The sequence below is a fragment of the Gorilla gorilla genome, chromosome 4 (genome assembly GCF_029281585.2).
Source record: "Gorilla gorilla gorilla isolate KB3781 chromosome 4, NHGRI_mGorGor1-v2.1_pri, whole genome shotgun sequence".
NCBI lineage: Eukaryota > Metazoa > Chordata > Mammalia > Primates > Hominidae > Gorilla > Gorilla gorilla.
The window spans coordinates 134,410,917-134,432,381 of NC_073228.2; the positions used below are offsets into that span (position 1 = coordinate 134,410,917).

The window sequence follows — 21,465 nt, forward strand, 5'->3', positions numbered from 1 at the left end:
TGCTAGCCCATTTCTGCCCTGTGCAATATGTCTCAAATAGGCAACTCTGATTCATGGAACCCCCATCATCCTGCCTGAGACTTTCTGAGAACAATGCTACAGCCTAGAGCTCTTCCTATCCAATTCTTCCCTCTCTCCTTTTAAAAAGAACAGACATGCATCATGTTCTGAGGCTTTCTTTATCTACTCTTACACCTTCACCCTTTATTCTTCATAAGTGTCTCCCCTAATAAATATCTAGTACACATAGTCCCATGTTGGTGTCTGCTTCTCAGAAGACCCAAGCTGACAAACACTTCTCATCTCTGTGTATCTACTTCTACTCATCCTGCAAGATTGAATTCAAATACAATTCATCAGCAATTCTCCAATTAATTCTCTGAGAGCAGCTCTTTTTCTCCTCTGATATATCCTTTCATTCCTCTTTTTATGGTATTTTATTCCTTTAAAAATGTATGAATATGGGATGTTTGGACCCACAGTGGCAGTGGCTGCTGTGCATGCCAACCTATGCATGGTGGCAGCTGGGGAGCCCAAGGTTGGGCCTCTCCCGCAGGTGCTGACCTAGCTGGGTTGTGAGTGGACAGTGGCCTCAGTGGCCAGCCAGCCAGGTTGAGGCTTTGGAGAACAGAGCAGAGCCTGGGCCCAGGCCTGAGCCAGGGCAGGATGGGTGCCCAACAGCCCCTGGCCCACCTGGTGGGTAGGGCAGCAACAGTGGCCTCCTTAGATGAAGAGAGCTTTGCACTTTACTTAACCTCTAATGCAGAATTTGATGCTGTGATCGGATATTTAGGGGATATTATCAAAGATGACAAGTTCTAGTTATTAGAGAAATTTCATGGACAAGTACTACTGAGAGTTTGCAGATGCAGAAGAAAATAAACTCAACTTCATGCCTGTTTTTAATGAATATATTTCTTTGGTAGGAAAGTATATAGAACAGCTGCTGGAGAGGATTCCTGGATTTAACATGGCAGTTTTCACAGCAACATTACAGCACCATAAGGATGAAGTGGCTGGTGACATATTCAACACGCTGCTCACATTTATAGATTTTTCTGGCTTTTAAAGAAATATTTCTGGACTACAAAGCGGAAAAAGCAGGCCAGGGACCGGACTTAAGCAGTGGTTTAGTGGTGACTTTGCCGTGCAAATCATCTTCTATGCCAGCTTCCCAGAACAATCTGCTGCACTAAGTTCCTGCCTCCAGGCAATGAATGGGAGCATTCTGGACGTCACTGGCCCAGTAGGCCAATAGGCTCAGCTAATTATGACAGAAGAATACATCTTAAATAGACTGACTCTGTTCTGCAACTCTTCATTCATGTTAAGTATTGATGGGTCAAAACCAAAATGATCTGACACTCCTAGACCTGTTTCTCCTGAAACACTTTTCTGTATTTTATAACCTTAGTACTCTTCCCCAAGTGCTCAGTAACCCTAGTATTCCTCCCCTCCCCAACTAGACACCTCTTTCAGGTGCTCTGAGTCAGATTCCTCTGAAGCAAGCCCGTGTCAAGCATTCCACCTAGCAGGGCCCTTCCCCCAGTATATGTGTTGGTATGTCAACACATCTACCATCACCAACTCTTCTTGTCCCGACAGGCTCTGCATGAATCTCTTTGTGCACTCACAGTTCTTTTTTATATCAGTCAGAGTTTCAGTCCTTCAGCCTCAATGGGGCTTTTGAGTATTTGGGAGTACTTATCTAGGGTGTTCCTCAAGCCAGCTGCCTGCCTTGAGATTTCCGAATCTCCCATGTTCACAGCTTGTCTTGGCTGTAGGCATCACCAGAAACAGTGAAACTGTATCAGGACTGTTTCTGGAAGTCTTTTTGAACCATTATTTTTGAAAAAAATATAGATGAATATGCAGGCTAACCTAGTAAATATAATCTTGAGATTTCCATGATTACCCACTTAAAGATCAAAGTATCCTATGCCGTGTGCTTTTTAGTTGTTAATGCTATGAAGAAAAAAATGCTTTCTATATTGGTGTTCAATTATATCTTGTTGAGCACCAATGAATGTATACTGTGTGCTGGAAGCAGACCAAAAGATATTCTGTTATTATAGCATGTTAAGTGTGTTTATGCATGATTGCGGAAAATGTTTTCCATATAAACCAGTTTGTTAGATTTTTCTGTTGGGGTAGGTAGGGACTCCGTGATTTCTTCTTCCTGTCAAAATCTTTCCTATCAAGATGGTGTTTCAGTAGCCTAGCTCAACATGAGTAGGAGATAGTAAACAGCTTTACTGGTCATCTGTCTGCTTTGGTTTAGTACAATGTTTGGTAGAATATTATTTATCAGAAATCACATATGTCACATCTGTATAAGAAGAAGAAACATAGTTGTTCAAGCCCCAATGTGTAACTTTGATTTTTTGAAGTAAAAATAAGAATCTGTATTGAATTTGGATATTCTGGTTTTAAAGGATTAGTTACAAGCTATATATTTTTCTGTACTGATGTGTTGTTTATTTATACTTTGATACCATGAGTAGAAAAAAATATGAATATGTTTTATGTTGAAAACTAACATAAAACCATTGTCTGCAATAATTTAAAGACAATTATCCTTATCAAAAGAGAGTAAACATATAGGCCAAGATTTGAAAAATGATCGGTGAGCTTAACTTCAAAAACCTGGGTAAGCATAAAACTAATTTGAATATCATAATGATTCCTTCATGTCCGACAGTCTCCTGAATGATATGTGGCTGTATGATTACCCATAAAATACCTTTAGTCTTCAAGGAAAATTGACATTCCAGGAATTAGTAACAAATCAATCCTGTAGATTCCCATTCTCCTTGCTCATCAGTGTAGTCATGGAACTACATGTACTCTACTTTGAGATTAATAGTACAGGACTATCATCCTTTTGGACACCAAGATTCATATGAGGATCTTCTTCTCTTCATCGTTTTATCTTTCTTTCGCCTCCCTTTCTTTCTTCCCTATTGCAGCCTATCACTCTACCCTTCTCTCCTTTTCCTTCTTCCATTCCTATATTTTACTTTCATCACTTTAACGTAAAATGTAATACAGCATAAAAAGAAGGCTAACGGGAGAATGACTAGGTGCCATCAGAGGACAGAAGATTATTTCTGAAGACAGGATTGAGAAGGTACATCGTGAGCTCTGTTTTTAAGAAAGATTAAGGGCCAGGTGCAGTAGCTTACACGTGTAATCCCAGCACTTTGGGAGGCTGAGGCAGGCAGATTACCTGAGGTCGGGAGTTTGAGACCAGCCTGACCAACATGGAGAAACCCCGTCTCTACTTAAAAAAATAAAAATAAAAATAAATTAGCTGAATGTGGTGGTGCATGCCTGTAATCCCAGCTACTCAGGAGGCTGAGGCAGGAGAATTGCTTGAACCCGGGAGGCGGAGGTTGTGGTGAGCCAAGATTGTGCCATTGCACTCCAGGCTGGGCAAGAAGAGCAAAACTCTGTCGAAAGAAAAGAAAAGAAAAGAAAGAGAGAAAGAGAGAGAGAGGAAAATTTCTAGGCAAAAGTAACAACATTTGCAGTAATAGAAATAAAGAAAAGGGGACATATTACTTGCTGGTACTGGTGAAGATTTTAAGATTTTATATGTGTTAATAGATACATATTAAATCTACATAGATAATATAATACATAAGACAATAAAGTTTATATTGCAGAGTAGGGAAATACATCTTTTATGTCATAATAGTACATTTGAAAATTTTCCTGATAGTAATACTGAACTGGTGGAGGGTTTAGGCTGGAGATAAATAATAAGATTTAGATTTAGGAAAGATAATTTTGCTGGTGATTTAATGATGGACTAGGGGAGAGGGCTTGAGTAATACCTGGCATAATACAGATAGTGCACCAATATGTATTTTAATACATAACTACATTTGCAAATAAATAGACATGCAGTCTATTCATACAGGAATTTATTGGCATCCACTGAAATGCTTAGCACTGTAGCATTCTCAAATTATTACAAAATATTTACTTGGATATTACCTTAGCTTGGAAATTAGTTCATACATTCAAATAATTACTAAGTCATATGAAATGTGGACCATCTCCATAATAGTGGTTTTAAAAAGGTAATACTTAGGGAGTGTGAATCAAGTAAGAATGTTGTCATAGGTCAATATTAGAAACGAATCCTGGTAACTCACAAGAAAAAGTCTGTTTATGATTGAGGCTAGCCTTGGACTGCAAAGAACTATTTAAAGGGAAATTTGGAGGATTTATTTATATTACCACAAAACTGGAGGAAAAAGCAGCAACATTATTAGCAAAGAATCCTCAAACATGCCTCCTGAAGCCCTCCTATGCCAGCACTCTCCTAGATGACTCATGTTGTCAAAAATATTATGCATTTCAGAACATCTGAAACTTCTGGTAGGACTGTGATCTCAAGCATGGCTGTTAAGGGCCTCTCCTTAAGATGTGGGTGCTGCCTCATGGTGCCATGTTGGTAGCCAGTGATGGGTTTTTTTTACTATTATTATACTTTAAGTTTTAGGGTACATGTGCATAATGTGCAGGTTAGTTACATATGTATACATATGCCATGCTGGTGTGCTGCACTCATTAACTCATCATTTAGCATTAGGTATATCTCCTAAAGCTATCCCTCCCCCCTCCCCCCACCCCACAACAGTCCCCAGAGTGTGATGTTCCCCTTCCTGTGTCCATGTGTTCTCATTGTTCAATTCCCACCTATGAGTGAGAATATGTGGTGTTTGGTTTTTTGTTCTTGCAATAGTTTACTGAGAATGATGATTTCCAATTTCATCCATGTCCCTACAAAGGATATGAACTCATCATTTTTTATGGCTGCATAGTATTCCATGGTGTATATGTGCCACATTTTCTTAATCCAGTCTATCATTGTTGGACATCTGGGTTGGTTCCAAGTCTTTGCTATTGTGAATAGTGCCGCAGTAAACATACGTGTGCATGTGTCTTTATAGCAGCATGATTTATGATGGTTAACATTCATTTCATTTCTCACCCAATAAGAATTCATCAGCTTCCTTGGTAAGTAGATACTTAGAAAACATATTTTTATTTGAGCTTCACAGTAACTCTATGAAATATCTATTATTACTCCCATTTTATAGGTGTTTACATAGTAGCTCAAAAGATGTTAAATAGTTTGCCAGTTATCACAGAGCTAGAGACATGTGGAGTAGACAATAAAACCCCAGACTGACCAACTCCGATGTCTTTCTTTTAGAGCATTCTAGAATGCTGTCAATCTAAACAAATGTTCATAACTCAATGTCATAGTTCTATAGATAAGTGTAAACATCAAACCTCAGGTGTGAAAGATAGGTACCTCCTATAGATAGGGTAGGGGATGAATGCATGAGCTGGATCTCACCAACCAAGATCTAAAACATTAAATTAATAAAACTTATAACAATCTGTCCTACATTCCTACTTTGACTCTCCATCATTTTCTGACACACACCCAAAACACAGACACACACGCAGTCCAATAAGGCATGATTTGAAACTAATAATTTTTAAAAGGTAACCTTATAAGAAGACCCAGTAGCCTATTCCAATATGTAGGAAGACTTTCAGAAAACCATATGGAAATTTGATGAACTGGTTAAACATATCCTGCCTTCTGCAAAGTAAAGAAAAATAATACTTTGCTTTTAAAAAGCACGATGACAGATTAATGCTTTACAGATGACTAGAAGGTAAATACTACTTTAAGACTAACTTTGAAGCTGAGAGGCTATTATTTAGAAACTCAAAAGAGTAGTACAAAGGCAATATGAATATTTGCAAACTCAAATAGGAAAATTTATTTTCCAAAAATGTCATTTTAATTGACAAGAACATGAGATGTCACAAAACCCATAGATCTGCATAAGTTCAGCAACCGGATATTAAAAATACAGAAATCAGCAGCAACATGATTAACTGATTATAAGTAAATGGTTTTACTGGTATCAGAGTTATGCTATTAAAATGTACTGAAATAGTCATACTTGCTGTTTGCTTTTGTTTCCCACTGATAGCAATTAAATAAGAATTATTTAATAATTTATTCAATCTGTATTTATTACATGCTTATCAGGCATTGTTCTGGTTTGGCACTGTGGGTAAAGCAATGAACATGAGAGAATACTCACTGCCCTTTGTGGCTTATGTTCTAGTAAGAAGAGGCAGAAAAACGTTTTCTATCAATATACAGGATAGGTAAGGAGAAGTGCTATGAAGCAAGGAGGAGAGAGACTTGCCAGGGTGGGTGCCTCTTTATATAAGGTAGACAAGGTGAGCCTCTCTGATATGGTGAAAGTTGGACAAAGGCCTGAACTACATGAAGAAGTAAGCCATGCAAATATCAAGGGAGAATGTTGCAAGCAGAAAGAAGAGCAAGCACAATGGCCCTGAGTCCTTAGTGAATTCAAGAAGCATTAAGGGAGTCAAGTATAGCTAGAACACAATACATAAGCAGGCATAGAGTTAGAAAAGTAGTGGGTTCAGATCACATAGAACCTTGTTGGCCATCATAGGAGAAGTGACTTGACTTTTACTCTGAGTAAGATAGACAGTCATCAAGGGCTTTGAGAAAGGGGTGCATAGCATCTGACTTATGATTCAAAAGTATCTCTGGCTACTATGGTATGGAAAATAGATTACAGAGGAACTGAGAGACTAGGGAAGAGGCCATTTTCAGTAACCCATATTACAGCTATAATGCCCTGGTTTAGGCTAAGAGTCAAGGTGGTGAAATGTGATTGAATTCTGGATAGAGTCTAAGGGCAGGGCCAATAAGATTTGCCAGTGGATTCAGTGTTAGGAATAAGTAACAGAAAGAAAAATAAAAGGATCACACTAAGAATTTTGGCCTGAAAAACAGTTAAATGGAAGTGTTTCTATTTCCTAATATGGAAAAGACCATGTTGAAGCTAGAAAATTCAGTGTTCAATGTTGGGCACTTTAAGTTTTAGTCATGTATTAGACATCCAAGCAGAGATGTTAAGTAGAGAGTTGGATATGTGAGTTGGGGGTTCAGGGGAGAAGTCTAGACTAGAAATATGAATTTGGAAGTAATCAACAAAATGTCATTGAAAAGCAAGATATTAGATGAGGTCATAAAGAAAGTAAATGTAATACATACTTCCATGTTTAAGTTGATGTTTAGTTATCAGAAATACGGGTTACTGTTTCATATAAGGTGATACTCTGGCTATATATTCAAAGTTACTAGTATTTACTAATTGGTTTTAATAATATTCTCAGTAAACATGACTTTTTATTTTCAAGTGATTTTATTTGTAGTTTTCCTAGCTTATGGAATGATTTTTAAGCTCTTTTGTGATAGGGCAATGTCTTAATTATTTTGCATCTTCCCATAATGCTTAGTAAAACATTTGACATGAGTTTCAATAAATGTGCTGAATTCAAAAATATATAGATATGAAAAAATCAAAATGAAGACTCCAGATTATTTATTATGATATACCTACAGCTTGGTGCTCTAATAAACACACAAATGTAAAAATATGATTTCACCTGCACTCTAGGAGTTTCACATTTGTTATTCCCCCTCACATATTCTATTTAAAAACAGAATTCCATTTTGTGATAGAATTACAGCTGCTGGTGTTCCTGGGACACTGAACTGCTGTCAATGCTATAATAGTATAATAATTTATCGATATTTATAGTAACACTATAGGAAAAGTTGTATTATGACTATTTTATCACTTTAAATAAAAGAAAACAAATTATGCATGCAAGATTGAAGACTAAACAAGTTTCATAACTTGGATTCAAACCCATGTCACAGTTTGACTTAAGAAACCAGGATTTTATTTTTATTCTACCATCACTCTTATCTGAGAAGTCTCTAACAATCACTAATAGCTGTATGAGACTGAAATATGATAGAAAGCATGTTTTTGAAAAAAATCAAGAAAGAGAGCAAGAAAAAAAAGAAATCCAACCATACAGACAATGTAGAATATTGTCTCGATTCTTACAAGCATGGAAAGAGAAGCAAGATAAAGAATTATCCCCTTGTTACGTTTGCATAGATATGCTTGAAATTTATAATAACCAGATTTAGAAAGCCATGTTGAGTCTTTGCTCTTATAGCTCTCATTCCAGATACTGACTTAACATTTGCCAAGTACCTACTATGTACCATCTCCAGTGCTAGAAGCTGAAAGCAGGAAGATAAATAACACATGGCCCCTACTAGGCAAGGAAGTTTGCAGTTTATTGAAAGAGATAAATGAATAAACAAAAATTATAATAAACTGAGTAAATGCTTATGTAGGAGGTTTACATAGTTACTTGATTACATAGTAGCAGCAACTAACACACTTCCTTGAGAATGTGATGCCTGAGCTGAATCTTGAAGGATGAAAAGTGTTAACCAGGCAGGGAGGGTACTCCTGGAACAGGGATGGTACAACCAAATGTCTGTTCAACGAACTGCAAGCAGCTTACTTTGGCTGATCAGATAAGGGTTAGGGAGGGTGAGGGTGACTGGTGATAAATTTTCAGGGATGAGACTGGAGAGGTAAGTAGGTGACAGATCATAAAATTCTTTCTAATTCATACCAAGAAATTTGGACATTGGCCTTGAAGAATTTCTAGCTTGAGAATGACATGATAAGATTCATAGTTTAGGAAGCCAATTGACCGAAGTGTATAGAATTTACTTGAAGAATGGATAAGGCTATTCATCCACAGGAGGAAAAATTATTGCTTGTTGCAGTAATCAAGGTGAGCAAACATGATGCTCTGCACCAAGGGAGATGGAGAGACACATATAGCTTAGAAAATTTAGAATTGATTAGAATTATTGACTGGATAGATATGAGAGGAAGGATAAGCCCAATTTTCTAAGGTTTGAGAAAAGACTGTACCATGATTGAAATTGGCAAATAAGTTAGAAGAACTGGTAGGAGAAGGGTAGTTGAATAATGATGAGTTTGGTTTTTGAAGTGTTGATATTGAGAAGCACAAGAGGCTTGTTTGTGCAGAGCAGTAGCAAATGTATATAATAAGTCTTAATCTCAGAAGAGAGATCTGAGTAGCTGATATAAACTTGAGAGTCACAATTGAAACAATGGGTATAGATGAGACCAACTCTTAGAGAGCAAAGAAGAGTAGAGAAGGATAATGAAGGGTAGCATAATAGAAGTGAAGGAAAGGAGGGTACAGGAAGGAAGGTGAAAAAAAAGGGAACAGAAGGAGAAGGATAGAGTATTGGGAAATCCTAATATTTAAGAGGCATGTCAGAGGCCTGAGAAGGAGTTTTAGAAGGATACATTTGAAAGTTCAAAGGAAAATGGGAAAATGTGTTGTGAGAAAATCTAGAGAGGAAATTACTTCAAAAAACAAGGCTGGGTGTGGTGCTCACACCTGTAATCCCAGCACTTTGGGATGCTGAGGCGGGCAGATCGTTTGAGGTCAGGAGTTTGAAACAAGCCTGGCCAACATGGTGAAACCCTGTCTCTACTAAAAATACAAAAATTAGGGGCGGGGGGGTGGCACACGCCTGTAATCCTAGCTACTGGGGAGGCTGAGGCTGAAGAATTGCTTGAACCCGAGAGGCAGAGGTTGTAGTGAGCTGAGATGGTATCACTGCAGTCCAGCCTGGGTGACAGAGTGAGACTCCATGTAAAGAAAAAAAAAAAACACAGGCACACAAAGACAAATGCCACGTAATTTCACTCATGTGGAATCTTAAAAAGCTGATCTCATAAAAGAAAAGAATAGAATGGTGGTTACCAGGAGTTGGGGTGTTTAGTGGAGAGAGAAGATGGGGAGAAGTTGGTCAAAGGACATACAATCACAGGAGAAGTTTTTAAAATGCCTACAATAGGCAAACATATAGAAATAAAAACTAAGCAAGTGGTTACCTGGGGCCAGGAGTAAGAGGAAAGGAGAGGAGGGGAGGTGAGAAATGGAGAATGACTACTAATGATTGTGGAGTTTCTGTATTGGACGATGAAAATGTACTAAAATTGGCTGTGGTGGTGGTAAAATTGGCACAACTCTGTGAACATGTTAAAAACTAATGAATTGTACATTTTAAATGGATGACTTGTATGATATGTGAGTTATATCTCAATAAAGCTGTTAAAGGATTAAGACGAAAGTTAAAGCTGCATCATACAAAGATATATTAGTAACTCTCTCATTCTCATCTATCCCATAGAGCTGATAATATGTGAGATTTACTCTGTAATAAATTATAAATGCAATAAAATCCATAGGAAAGGGGGCAAATAGAGGAGCATTGACTACAAAGATGGCTGTGGCTGAATTTAATAAGCCTCTGAAACAATCTCAAAATTGCAAATTTAAAGTTTGAAACAAATTTATATTGAATACAGCATAGAGGTCATTCCTCCAGTTCTGGGAGTTTCCACTTCTAGCAGAACATCTTCCCGTCCTGACACTGCTCTTTGCTTTCAGGTTGGCAACATTTCAAACCTGTCCATTTTCACTTAGACATGTCCCAAAATTTAGATGGCATTCTTACATTGGAAGCAGGCCGACACATGAACCTACAGTTACATGGGCACAAACATTTAAGGGCATCTTAATTTCTTCTTCTTGATCTCAGGTTTTCAAAGATCTTTCTATATTCTTTTTGTTTTTTCAGTGCTAAGGTGACAAATCGTCCCAAAATTTAGCACTTAAAGTCCAGCTTAGTCTGAAGCAAACCAGAAAGGTTGTTCACACTAGCAGAATACTATAGTCTAGTACTATATACCATGCCTAAAGATCTACACTTCACTCAATTGAAGGAGCAGAAAATTAATACACATAAAAGTAAACCTCAGTAAACCTCATAAAAAAAAAGTCGAGGAAAAAAAATGAACAGAAAAGCAGAATTTCAAAATAAAATTATGAGAACCAATCACACAATCAAGCTAGAACTAATTATGCCAAGTGCTTGTATAAGAAGTAAGAAAAGCAAGGTTGTTTTCAGGGAAATTTTTCCATATGGGAAAAATAACAAAGCAGACACATGATCCACCACAGTGTTTAGACTAATCTTTCATTGGTAGTATACACTATGTTTTTGTTATTCTTTTACAGCTACTGGTGTGTCTTATATGATGACTTTAATTCTCATGTTAAATGGTTATTATATCTTTATCATTCCCTTCAAATCTGTCAATTGCTTTGTATTCGTTTTATTAGTTTTTCCTGTGGTATATTCCTGGTGCCATATCAGAGAACAAATGGTGGTATGTGATGTTCCTTAGGTCAACAGCTGCTGTGGATGAGGCAGCAAAATAATTACAGCTAAATATAAACAGCTCTCTTTCCTCAGAGGCTATGGATACTGTAATGGAGACTACCATATCTCCATTAAAATAGCTAACAAATCAGGAATAAATAGATTTTTTCTAAGTATTCATAACCTTTCAAGGCCTACCTAAAAATTTCAAACTAACATTATGAGCAACAAAATTTTTTCCAAAATCATATTCAATTTTCAATGAGTAGAAAATATCTCCCAATCAGTATATATCAATAATTATATTTCTAATTTGTTTAAACCTATAGAATAACCTATAATTCCATGATTCCCTAATTTGCCTGAATAAATGGGCTTCCTTCGTTAAATATTAGGCTCCCCCCCCAAGTTTCTTTTCTTCAGCAGCTTGAATTACTGCCCAAACTTAATTTATCCCCCTCAGTTACAAATATCTAGATTCATCAACCAAAATGCAGTCTCCCATTAATACAACTAATTAGACAAATATACACCAGGCCGGGCGCAGTGGCTCACGCCTGTAATCCCAGCACTTTGGGAGGCAGAGGTGGGCGGATCATGAGGTCAGGAGATCGAGACCATCCTGGCTAACACTGTGAAACCCCGTCGGTAGTAAAAATACAAAAAATTACTTAGGCGTGGTGGCAGGTGCCTGTAGTCCCAGCTACTTGGGAGGCTGAGGCAGGAGAATGGCGTGAACCTGGGAGGCAGAGGTTGCAGTGAGCTGAGATCACGCCACCGCACTCCAGCCTGGGCGACAGAGCAAGATTCTGTCTCAAAAAAAAAAAATATATATATATATATATACACACACACACACACACACACACACACACACACACCAAAGTTATAGGACAAAAACCATTTGAAGTGAAATTGCATTTCTATTTCAAGACTTCCCAAATAAACTAAAATGTCATTATTTTCATTTCCCTTTTCCTCGTGTTAAATCTAAACAAATGTGATCTCATGTGGTCAGGTTTTAATTTACCTTTTGCTCTAAAGTCTTTATCCTTCATTTATGTCCTTGCTCACAGTGGGTTACAGAGAAGTGGCTAAACAATGAAAATGTTATACTTGGAACAATTGTTTCAAAGATAATTTCCATATATTAATTTATTTACCATTTACCAAAACATATTTTAGGTACTGAGAATACATTGGTGAATAAAAATAGCCAAATCTTTATCTCATTTTACTTACATTTTTATGCATTCAGGGGTTGAGGGGTAAACATTAGAAATAAACAAATAAATAGTACAGACTACAGATAAGTGATCTGAACAAAATAAATTTGAATCTGTGGTCAGGAGAGGATGAAGACTACTAGATTGGTCAGTTAGAAAAGCTGAGACCTGAAATGCTAGAAGGAACCAACCATGCTTCAAGTGGTATAATTAGAGAATTCCAGCTAGAGGAACAAGTAAACCATTTCTAAGTTTAGAACCTTTATGTATTTTAGAAATAGGAAAAAGATAAGGATAGCTACAACACATTAAGTGAGGACAAGAGGATAAGAGGTGAGAGAGATTAGAGGTTGAGATATTCAGGGATCAAATTATTTTAGTATTCAATCATATATTAAATAGTTTAGACTGTATTCTAAGAGTCATGCAAAGTGATTGTTGGCCAGGCAGGAGAGGGGTCTAAGGAGAAGAATAACAGGAATTCATTCCGATTTATAGTGATCACTCCCAGTTTCTGCTTGGAGAGTGAACCATAGATGGTGTAAGAAACACATTCACTAGTCCAAACACAAAGAATGGACTCAGAGACAAGAACAGGAGAAGCGAGACTTTTAATGGCGGTCTTGCAAGATCGGGTGTATGGTAGGCAGGCACACCTGGGGCAGTTAACAGCAGGTAATTTATCTCCTAGCACACAAGTCCCTCCCCCAGTTCCTCATTGGTTGAGTACTATGGAGTTACAATTTTCCCAGACGTTGCCTAAGTTTCATTATCCCCCTTATAAGGTTATACCCTGGTCCCCTTCCCCACTTAAATTTCGATTTCTTAATAATGAAACTTTCTTCCCTTTTATGGGCTGACCCCTCCTCTACATTCTGTTCACTTATTGTCAACTTCTAGGTGCATGAGTCATGTGGTTTGCCACATCTGCAGGCTGGCTGCCAGTACTTAGATTTATCATGCCTTGAAAATGGACCATTTAAAATGTTTTCTCACAAATTCCTTCCTCTTTTCTATCTACTTCTTTGGTCTCATTTTCATCTAAACCCTTTTGGTCCTCGAATCACTCTAGAAGTTGTTTATTTTCTCCCCATAAGAGAGTGAGTTTAATTTGGTTTCTAACAGTAGCAGGCTATTTTTCTGATAAGACATGGGCATTTCTTTATTAACAGCTATTTTAATTAATTTCTGTGCTAGTCCACTCACACAGGGATAATGCAACACCCCACTGCTGTTAAGACTCCTGCCACAATTATGAGAGATGTAAGGATTGAAGCTACCATGCCTTTCTGTTTTCCAAATCATCCTTCGAGCCAACCTGTAAATGGATCTTAAATTCCAACATTTTCTGCCAGTCTGTTGGCTAGAGTTGTCAGTCCTTGTAAAGTTTCATGATGGTCCCATCTGAGGCAGTATTTTTGGGAATGAAAGTACAACATTTCCCACCCAGCATGACATATACAACCCCTTTTTCTGCTAGTATTATGTCTAGTTGAAGCCTGTTTTCCCAGACCATTTGAGTGGTGGCATCTAACTGGCTAGCCAACCCCTTGAGGGCATCCAGAGTATAGCTGATGAATCTCTGTTGATTACAATAGATGTAGTTAATCCAATCCACATTTTTATTAATAGTTGACCACCAGAAGAGTGCTGACTCAAACCCAGCAGCTATTTGGTTTGGGGCCTTAAATTTATTAGGCACCCCCACAGGGACTCCTATCAAGTCAACATATAAATTGGGATCAAAAGAATTTGTCAAATCTCTCCAGTTTTGGTGGCCAAGTGCGTTTTCAGGCATTTTATGGAATGCCAGGGTGAACGGAATCGCCAGCTGGACTAAAGCACAAATCTCAGTCCAAGACAGTAACAGGTTATAGAGGTTCCTCTTCCCACAATACCACCAGACATCAGTCCGGGGTATATGGAGGCTGAGTAATTGCCACTGCCTAACTTACCAGTGATGTTTAGGATGTGGGTACAACTCAATAGTTCTCCCATGGGCTTACTGAACTCTGCCCCCTTCCTTGAGAGGCAAGAGGAGTGGTTCATATTCCCTATAGAGAATGAGGGAATTGCTATGGGATCTGACCTTTGCAATACAGGAAAGAGCAATGACAGACTCTTACAAGTCTCGTTTCCCCATGCATCATTGTCCTGGTATAGAGCCAACATGCAATGCATTTCTTCAGGATTGGTATCCCATCCTAAGGAAAATGGAACCACCTGTGCTTGAGGTTGTCCCACAGCACACGCATAGCAGTTACTCTTGTTGAGGGCTTGTACGGAAAATTTGATCCGTTTGACTATACCCTGTACTCTCTCTCAGTTTCTGAGGTTTGCCTTAAATCCTTTACCTCAATTATTTCTACCCTTTTAGGGTCATTATTTGGTGAACTAAAGTGTTTATTGGGGTTAGGGGTTGGAGTAGTCCCAGGCAAATGGGAGGTTGAGTTCTTGATTAGTTTGAGAACAAATCACCCTAGGGTGTCTTTCCCTGTGATGTTTGCCCCTAATCCCTAATCCATATACCCAAGACACTACTTTTGGTTCTTGGTCTAGAACAGCTGGATTGTCAGTGGTGATGAGTATAGGATTGCATTCTAAATTCTGGCAGTTATTTGGTGGGAAGCCCTTGGATAGATGTAGTTTATTCTTTAATGGTCTCCAGCTAGGAGTTACTCACCCCATATTTACTGTCCAACCCTGAAATTGGGTAGTCCACCACACATCATCACAGCTGGGGCAAGCTGATGCCCTACTGTAACCTGTGTCTGGTTCAGGGCAAAGATATTTATATGCCTGTGAGAGCTGTCTCTGATTTTCCAAATTCCCACAAGGTAAGATGTGGCAGGCATCAAATCTTATAGTCTAGGGTGCTACCATCTTGGTTACATTAATTACCAATCTGATTGGGTAGAGAGGAGTCCCCTGCCAGTTTCCATTTTAACCTTCTGCTCTTTGTATAGTAGCCCATCCCAGCCATATTAACTTCCAGAAATGAGGCCAGCCCATATTTTCTTTTTAGATTTTTCTGAGTTAACTTTAAGGGTTCCTAGGTGACCCGTGCACTTTTCACTGGTCTTTCTCTCTCCCTTCTGGGGTCTCTTTTACCAGTCATTTGACTCCAGTATAGTGAGTCCACCCCCATACAGCTGTTCTCATGGCTGTCTCAGTGGTCAGAAGCACTTGATAGGGACCATCCCTGCTTGGGTGGAGCTTATCTTCTTTCCAAGTCTTAACCAGTACCAAGTCACCAAGCTGGAAGTGGTAACCATGAACTCAAGAGGCAGACTTGAGTTAGAAGTCCTTTTAACCTAAGGGATGACAGGGTGGAGGAAATGGCCAGTAAATCATTTCTTAAGAATTGATCCTTGGTTTCCATAGTAGGGAGATCTGTAGCTCTGCCTAAATATGGGAGCCCATATAATAACTTGTAGGGGGCAATCCCATCTTTTCTTGGAGCTGTCCTAATGCTAAGGAGTGCTATTTGGAGACATGTGGTACAAGGCATTTTAGTTTCTAAGATTAGTTTGGTGATATGCTTTTTGAAAGTTTGATTCATTCTTTCTACCTTTCCAGAGGAAGGAGGATGCCAAGGGGGTGCGATAATCCCATCTAATTTGTAAACCTTCCATAATTCCCCTTAACACCCTTGAGGTAAAGTGCCTCCCATTGTCTGAATCAATATTTTCTGCCAGGCCAAATCTAGGTACAATCTACTCTAATATTATTTTGACATTCCTGGTGGTGGCCGTTGGAAGGGGAAAGCCTTCCACCCAGCCGGAAAGGTGATCTATGATCACCAGTAAATACTTTAGTCTTACTATTTTGGGCATTTCTCTGAAATCTACTTGAATGCTTTGAAATAGTCTTAGTCCAGGAGGTCTTCCTCCCATGGCCTGTTTTCTAGTCAACATTTTGTTTAAGCTTTGACAAATTACACAACTTCCACATACTTGTTTAGTGAGGGTCTAAATCCCTATACACACATAATTCCTAAGTATTGCATCACACAGAGCCTGGGGTCCCCAGTGACTCCCTTTGTGTAATATAGACATTAGTTCTCTCATCAGGGGTTTTATCATTTCTCTCCCAGCAGGAAGTACCCATTTCCCATCTTCAGTTTGAGTGACCCCTATCTTGTCTAATTCTTCCTTCTCCTCTTTGGTAAACTGGGGTCTTAATACTACCTTAGAGATGTCTGGGATCAGGCTAAATAGTCTAATTTCTTCCTCCAGGGAAGCTTGCTTAGCAGCTTCATCTGCAAGCCTGTTTCCTACAGCTTCTACAGTATTCCCTATCTGATGATCATTTACATGAACTATGGCTACCTCTGCTGGAAGTAGGAGGCTTTCTAAAACCTGTTTGACCAGTTCCCCATGTACCAATTCTTTTCACCTGCTATTTATTAGGCCCTGCTCTGTCCAGATTTTTCCAAAAGTGTGTAATACCCCATGAGCATATTTAGAATCAGTATATATAGTGCCTTCTTGGTCTTCGAGGAGGTTTAGGGCCTGGTTAAGAGCATGTAATTCACAGGTTTGAGCCAACCAGCCATTAGGTAATCTACCTTTCTCACATAAGGAGTGTTTATTTTCATCAATGACAGTATAACGATTATGTCTCTTGCCATCTATTACTCAGGATGACCCATCCACAAACAGCACAACATGTAGTGGAGCTTCTCTAAAGTCTGGTCTAACTTTGGTTTGGTATTCTATGATATTTAAGCAGTTATGGTCTGATGTCTCTTTGTTCTCCTCTCCTTTCTATAGGAAACTGGCTAGATTCAGGCAAGTGTCTGTTATGATCTAATCATCTTATTCTACTAATATGGCTTCATATTTTAGAATCTGAGAATCCATTAACCATGTCCTGGCCTTTTAATTTAATATATTTCTGACCTGGTGTGGGGTGCTTACTATTAGGGCCCCACCAAAGGTTAGCTTTTGACTCTCCTCTACCAGCAGGGCTGTGGCAGCTACTGCTTTCATACATTTGGGCCACCTGCAAGAGACAGAATCAAGAAGCTTGGAGACAAAAGCAACAGGTTGCCTCTTCCCTCCCAAGGTTTGAGTCAGCAACCCAAGGGCCACGCCCTGGTCTACTGTTACAAACAGATGGAATGGTTTCTCTAAAGGTGGGAGAGCCAGGACTGGGGCAGTAATGAGGGCCTGCTTTAGCTCCTTCACTGCCTGAATTTCCTCTGGGGACCATTACAAGGGATTGGGTTCCTCCTCTAGTAACTTGAGATACAGAATCTTTGTCTTTTGAGCATATGAGTCATCCATAACCTACAGTAATGAGTTAAACCAAAAAAATTTCAGAGTTCTCTCTTTGTCTTAGGCAAAGGCAGACCCACTATTTCCAATAATCTCTCTGGGTTTATTCTCCACTTCCCTTCATTAATCAGGTGTCCTAAATATTTAACTTCTTTTTCTACAAACTGCATTTTGTTCTTAGAGACTCACAATCCCCTTTCTCCTAGGAAATTAAGCAAGTTTGTGGTGGTTTCTGATACCCTGGCCCCTTCTCCCCAGAAATTAAAAGATAATCTACAATATTGCAACAACTGGGTTCCCCTGGAAGTTTGGGATTCCTTCAGGACTTTTTCTAAGATTTGAACAAATTTGAAACCTTGTGGCAGCACAGTCCAGCAGTACTATTGTTTTCTCCCAGTTATAGGATTTTCCCATTCAAAGGCAAAGAGGTCCCTACTCCTGAAGTCTAGGGGACATGCCCAGAATGCATCTTTAAGATCCACCACATGGAACCACTTATGTTCATAGGGTATCTTCCTAAGGAAAGTGTAGGGGTTAGGCATCACAGGGTGGTGGGTCTGAACAATTTGATTTATAGTCCTTAGATCTTGCACCAATCTATACAACCCTCGGGCTTTTGACTGGGAGAATTGGAGTATTGTATGGTGACATGCAGGATTCTAATAATCCATCTTTAATCAATTCCTCTATTACTGGTTGGAGACATTTTCTCCCTTCAAGAGATATGGGATATTGTTTTCTGCAAACGACTTCTTCTGCTTGTTTTAGTTCAATCTGTAAGGGTGTGATTGTTAACCCTCCCCTGTTGCCTTCCCTAAGCCACACAAGGGGATTAATTTTTCTTTCCCCCTCCTCTGTTAGGAGGCCCATCATTACTTTTATTTTTCCTTCCTCTATTCCTAATTCTACACCCAATCTCACAATCAGATCTTGACCCAGGAGGTTAGGTCCTGCTTCAGGAGCATATAAGAGGGACTCCTCAATTTGTTCTGGTCCCAATCTAATTAACATTTTCTTGAATACCAGAACCTGAAATCCCTCCTTTTTACTCATGATACTGTCAATTTTTTGTTAGAGAGTTCTGTACCCCTTAGTTGGTGAATTAGGGGACAGCAAGCCACCTCAGTATCAACCAAAAATGTCACTTCTTCTCCCCTGGCTCCCACCTTCAAATTTATCAAGGGTTCCTGGTGGGACCTACTCAGAAGGAACCCCTGACCCCCCCAGTCTTCATCAATGGTTATGAGGGGAATCACCTTTTCTTCTTTTTTCCATTCAGGACATTCTGTCTTAAAATGCCCTGGCTTTCCACACTTGTAACATCCACTTATAGTTTTAGGAGCTTTTCTCTGCATTTCTCTTCTTTCTCTGTGTCTCTTTTCCCTTGTCTCCTTCAAGGGGAATCTTGATCTAACATTTTTCTGACTACCTCTTCCACAGTGGAAACCATGATTTTTTCTTTTTGTTTCCGTTTCTCTTCCCCTCTCCTTATAAAGACCTTCTTAGTTTCCCTCAGTAATTCCTCAGTCGGTTTCTCATTCCATCCATCAGTCTTTTGTAATTTTTTTTTGTAATGTCAGGCCAGGTCTTAGTTACAAAGTTAACCATCAAAAGGTCTTGCCCTACTGGGTACTCTGGATCTAATCCAGAGTATTTTCTCATCTGATCTCTGAGCCTCTGCAGGAATGCAGAGGGAGTTTCCTCTTTTTCTTGTTGAATCTCAAATGCCTTTGAGATATTTTGTGTCCTAGGAGTGGACTCTTTGGTCCCTTTAATTATTAGTTCCCGAAGGTCCTGCATTTGGGCCTGGTCCCTGGGATCATTATTATCTCATTTGGGATTGACATTTGGAAATTTTTGTTTGGCTGGCAAGACTCCTTGCATGAAAGATGTTGCCTCACCCAAATGGTCATGGACACTCTCCCAATCATTCCCCTTTCTTCTCCTGTGAACAGGATATTCATGATAGACATCATTTCAGCCCAGGTGTAAAAGCTGAGTCCTAGGAATTGGTCCAGCTGGTCTGCTAAACCAAGGGATCTTCTAGGAGTGGTTTCATTTCCTTTTTGAAATTCCTAACTTCAGTACTTGTAAGAGGAGCATTTACAAAGCTGATCTCTCCCTGTCCCATGGTAACTTCCCTAAGAGGGAACATGCTAGATGCCTGCTGTATGGAAGGAACAGGGAAGTTCTCAATATTCTTCTTAAACTGTTCTAATTCTTTTCTTAAATTTGCATAAAAATTTAAAGGAGCGGTTGTTTCAACCCCCCCCCCCCCCCATGGTCTCCAGGTCTTTCTTCCTTTAACCCTCCTGCTGCCCCTTGATCTTCCTTTCCCCTATTTTGTGAGATGTATAGAGGAGACAAGCATGATAGGCGGTCCCAGGGCTTTACACTGGGCAAGGGCTTTTACTAGGCTCTTTTTCTTCTTCTTTGAGGGGAAACATGGGGGCTAATTCCTTGATCCAGCGGAAAGCATAACCTATCTCTTCTTGTGAGGATGGGGTTTTATCATTCATATAGACAAAGCTCGGCACACCCAATTCTCATCTGAGCCAAACCTAGGCCAAAAGACTGAGGGCTTATGAATGGGGCCTTTGGGCCAGATAAAACACCAATACTTTATGATTTTTTGCTTTTCCTTGTCCCTGGTTCGTGGGTTGTCCCTCCAACCCTGCAGCATTCTCCCCAAAGGACTATTCAGGGAATATCAAAGTTTCTTTGCCTCCCTCTTTGTCCCCTAGGCTAGAATTTCTGTTTCCAATCTTTGGTCAGTCTCTGTGTCTGAGCATTTCCTGGTGTACTCAACTCCCACCCCCACCCCGACTGGAGGTTTCTTGCACACCCCGAGAATCACTTCATCTATCTCTGGCAGTTTTCCTCATGGGAGAATGGAATCACGGATTGGGACGCCACACTCGCTTCATATCTAGGATACATCTCAGTCACACACACTCAAACTCCAAAAATGTCCAACTCACCAAGGCAGCACTTATAGTCCAATTTTCCTACCTTGTCTCTTGCACAAGTTTGCCTGGTTGCTGCAGTGCCTGCATTTCTCCCCGTGTCACCTCTGCTGCCTCTGAATAACAATCTTGGGTTTGTCTATGGTCTCTGCAGAGATCCAGGATGCCTGAACAGAGTGGGCCACCTAAATCAGGTGGGACATGTCTCCCCTCTCTGCTGGAGTCCCACTCCACACAGGCACAGAGATCCCAGGTGGTCCCCCAAGTTTGTGAGAAACACATTCACTCAACCAAACCCAAGGAATGGACTCTGAGACATGAAGAACAGTGGAAGCGAGACTTTTAATGGTGGTCTTGCAAGATCAGGTGTCTGGTAGGCAAGCACACCTGGGGCAGTTACAGTAGGTAATTTATCTCCTAACATGCAAGTCCCTCCCCCCAGTTCCTCATTGGTCAAATACCAGGGGGTTACAATCTTCCAGAATGTCACCTAAGTTTCATTATCCCCCTTATCAGGTTATACCCTAGCCCCCTTCCCCACTTAAGTTTCAATTTCCCAGTAATGAAACTTTCTTCCCTTTTATGGGCGGACCCCTCCTCTACATTCTGTTCACTTATGGTGACCTTCTAGGTGCATGAGTCATGCAGTTAGTCACATCCGCAGGCTGGCTGCCAGTACTTAGATTTATCATGCCTTGAAAATGGACCATTTAAAATGTTTTCTCACAGAGGAGCAAAAGGGACAGCAAGGAGACAGTTGGGAA

General features: G+C 39.6%; 1 pseudogene; it reads left to right on the forward strand.

Moving 5' to 3' along the window:
- The first annotated feature begins 666 nt into the window (after nucleotides 1–666).
- Nucleotides 667–1,196, forward strand: LOC101126406 (ADP-ribosylation factor-like protein 2-binding protein; annotated as a pseudogene).
- The last annotated feature ends 20,269 nt before the right edge of the window (nucleotides 1,197–21,465 follow it).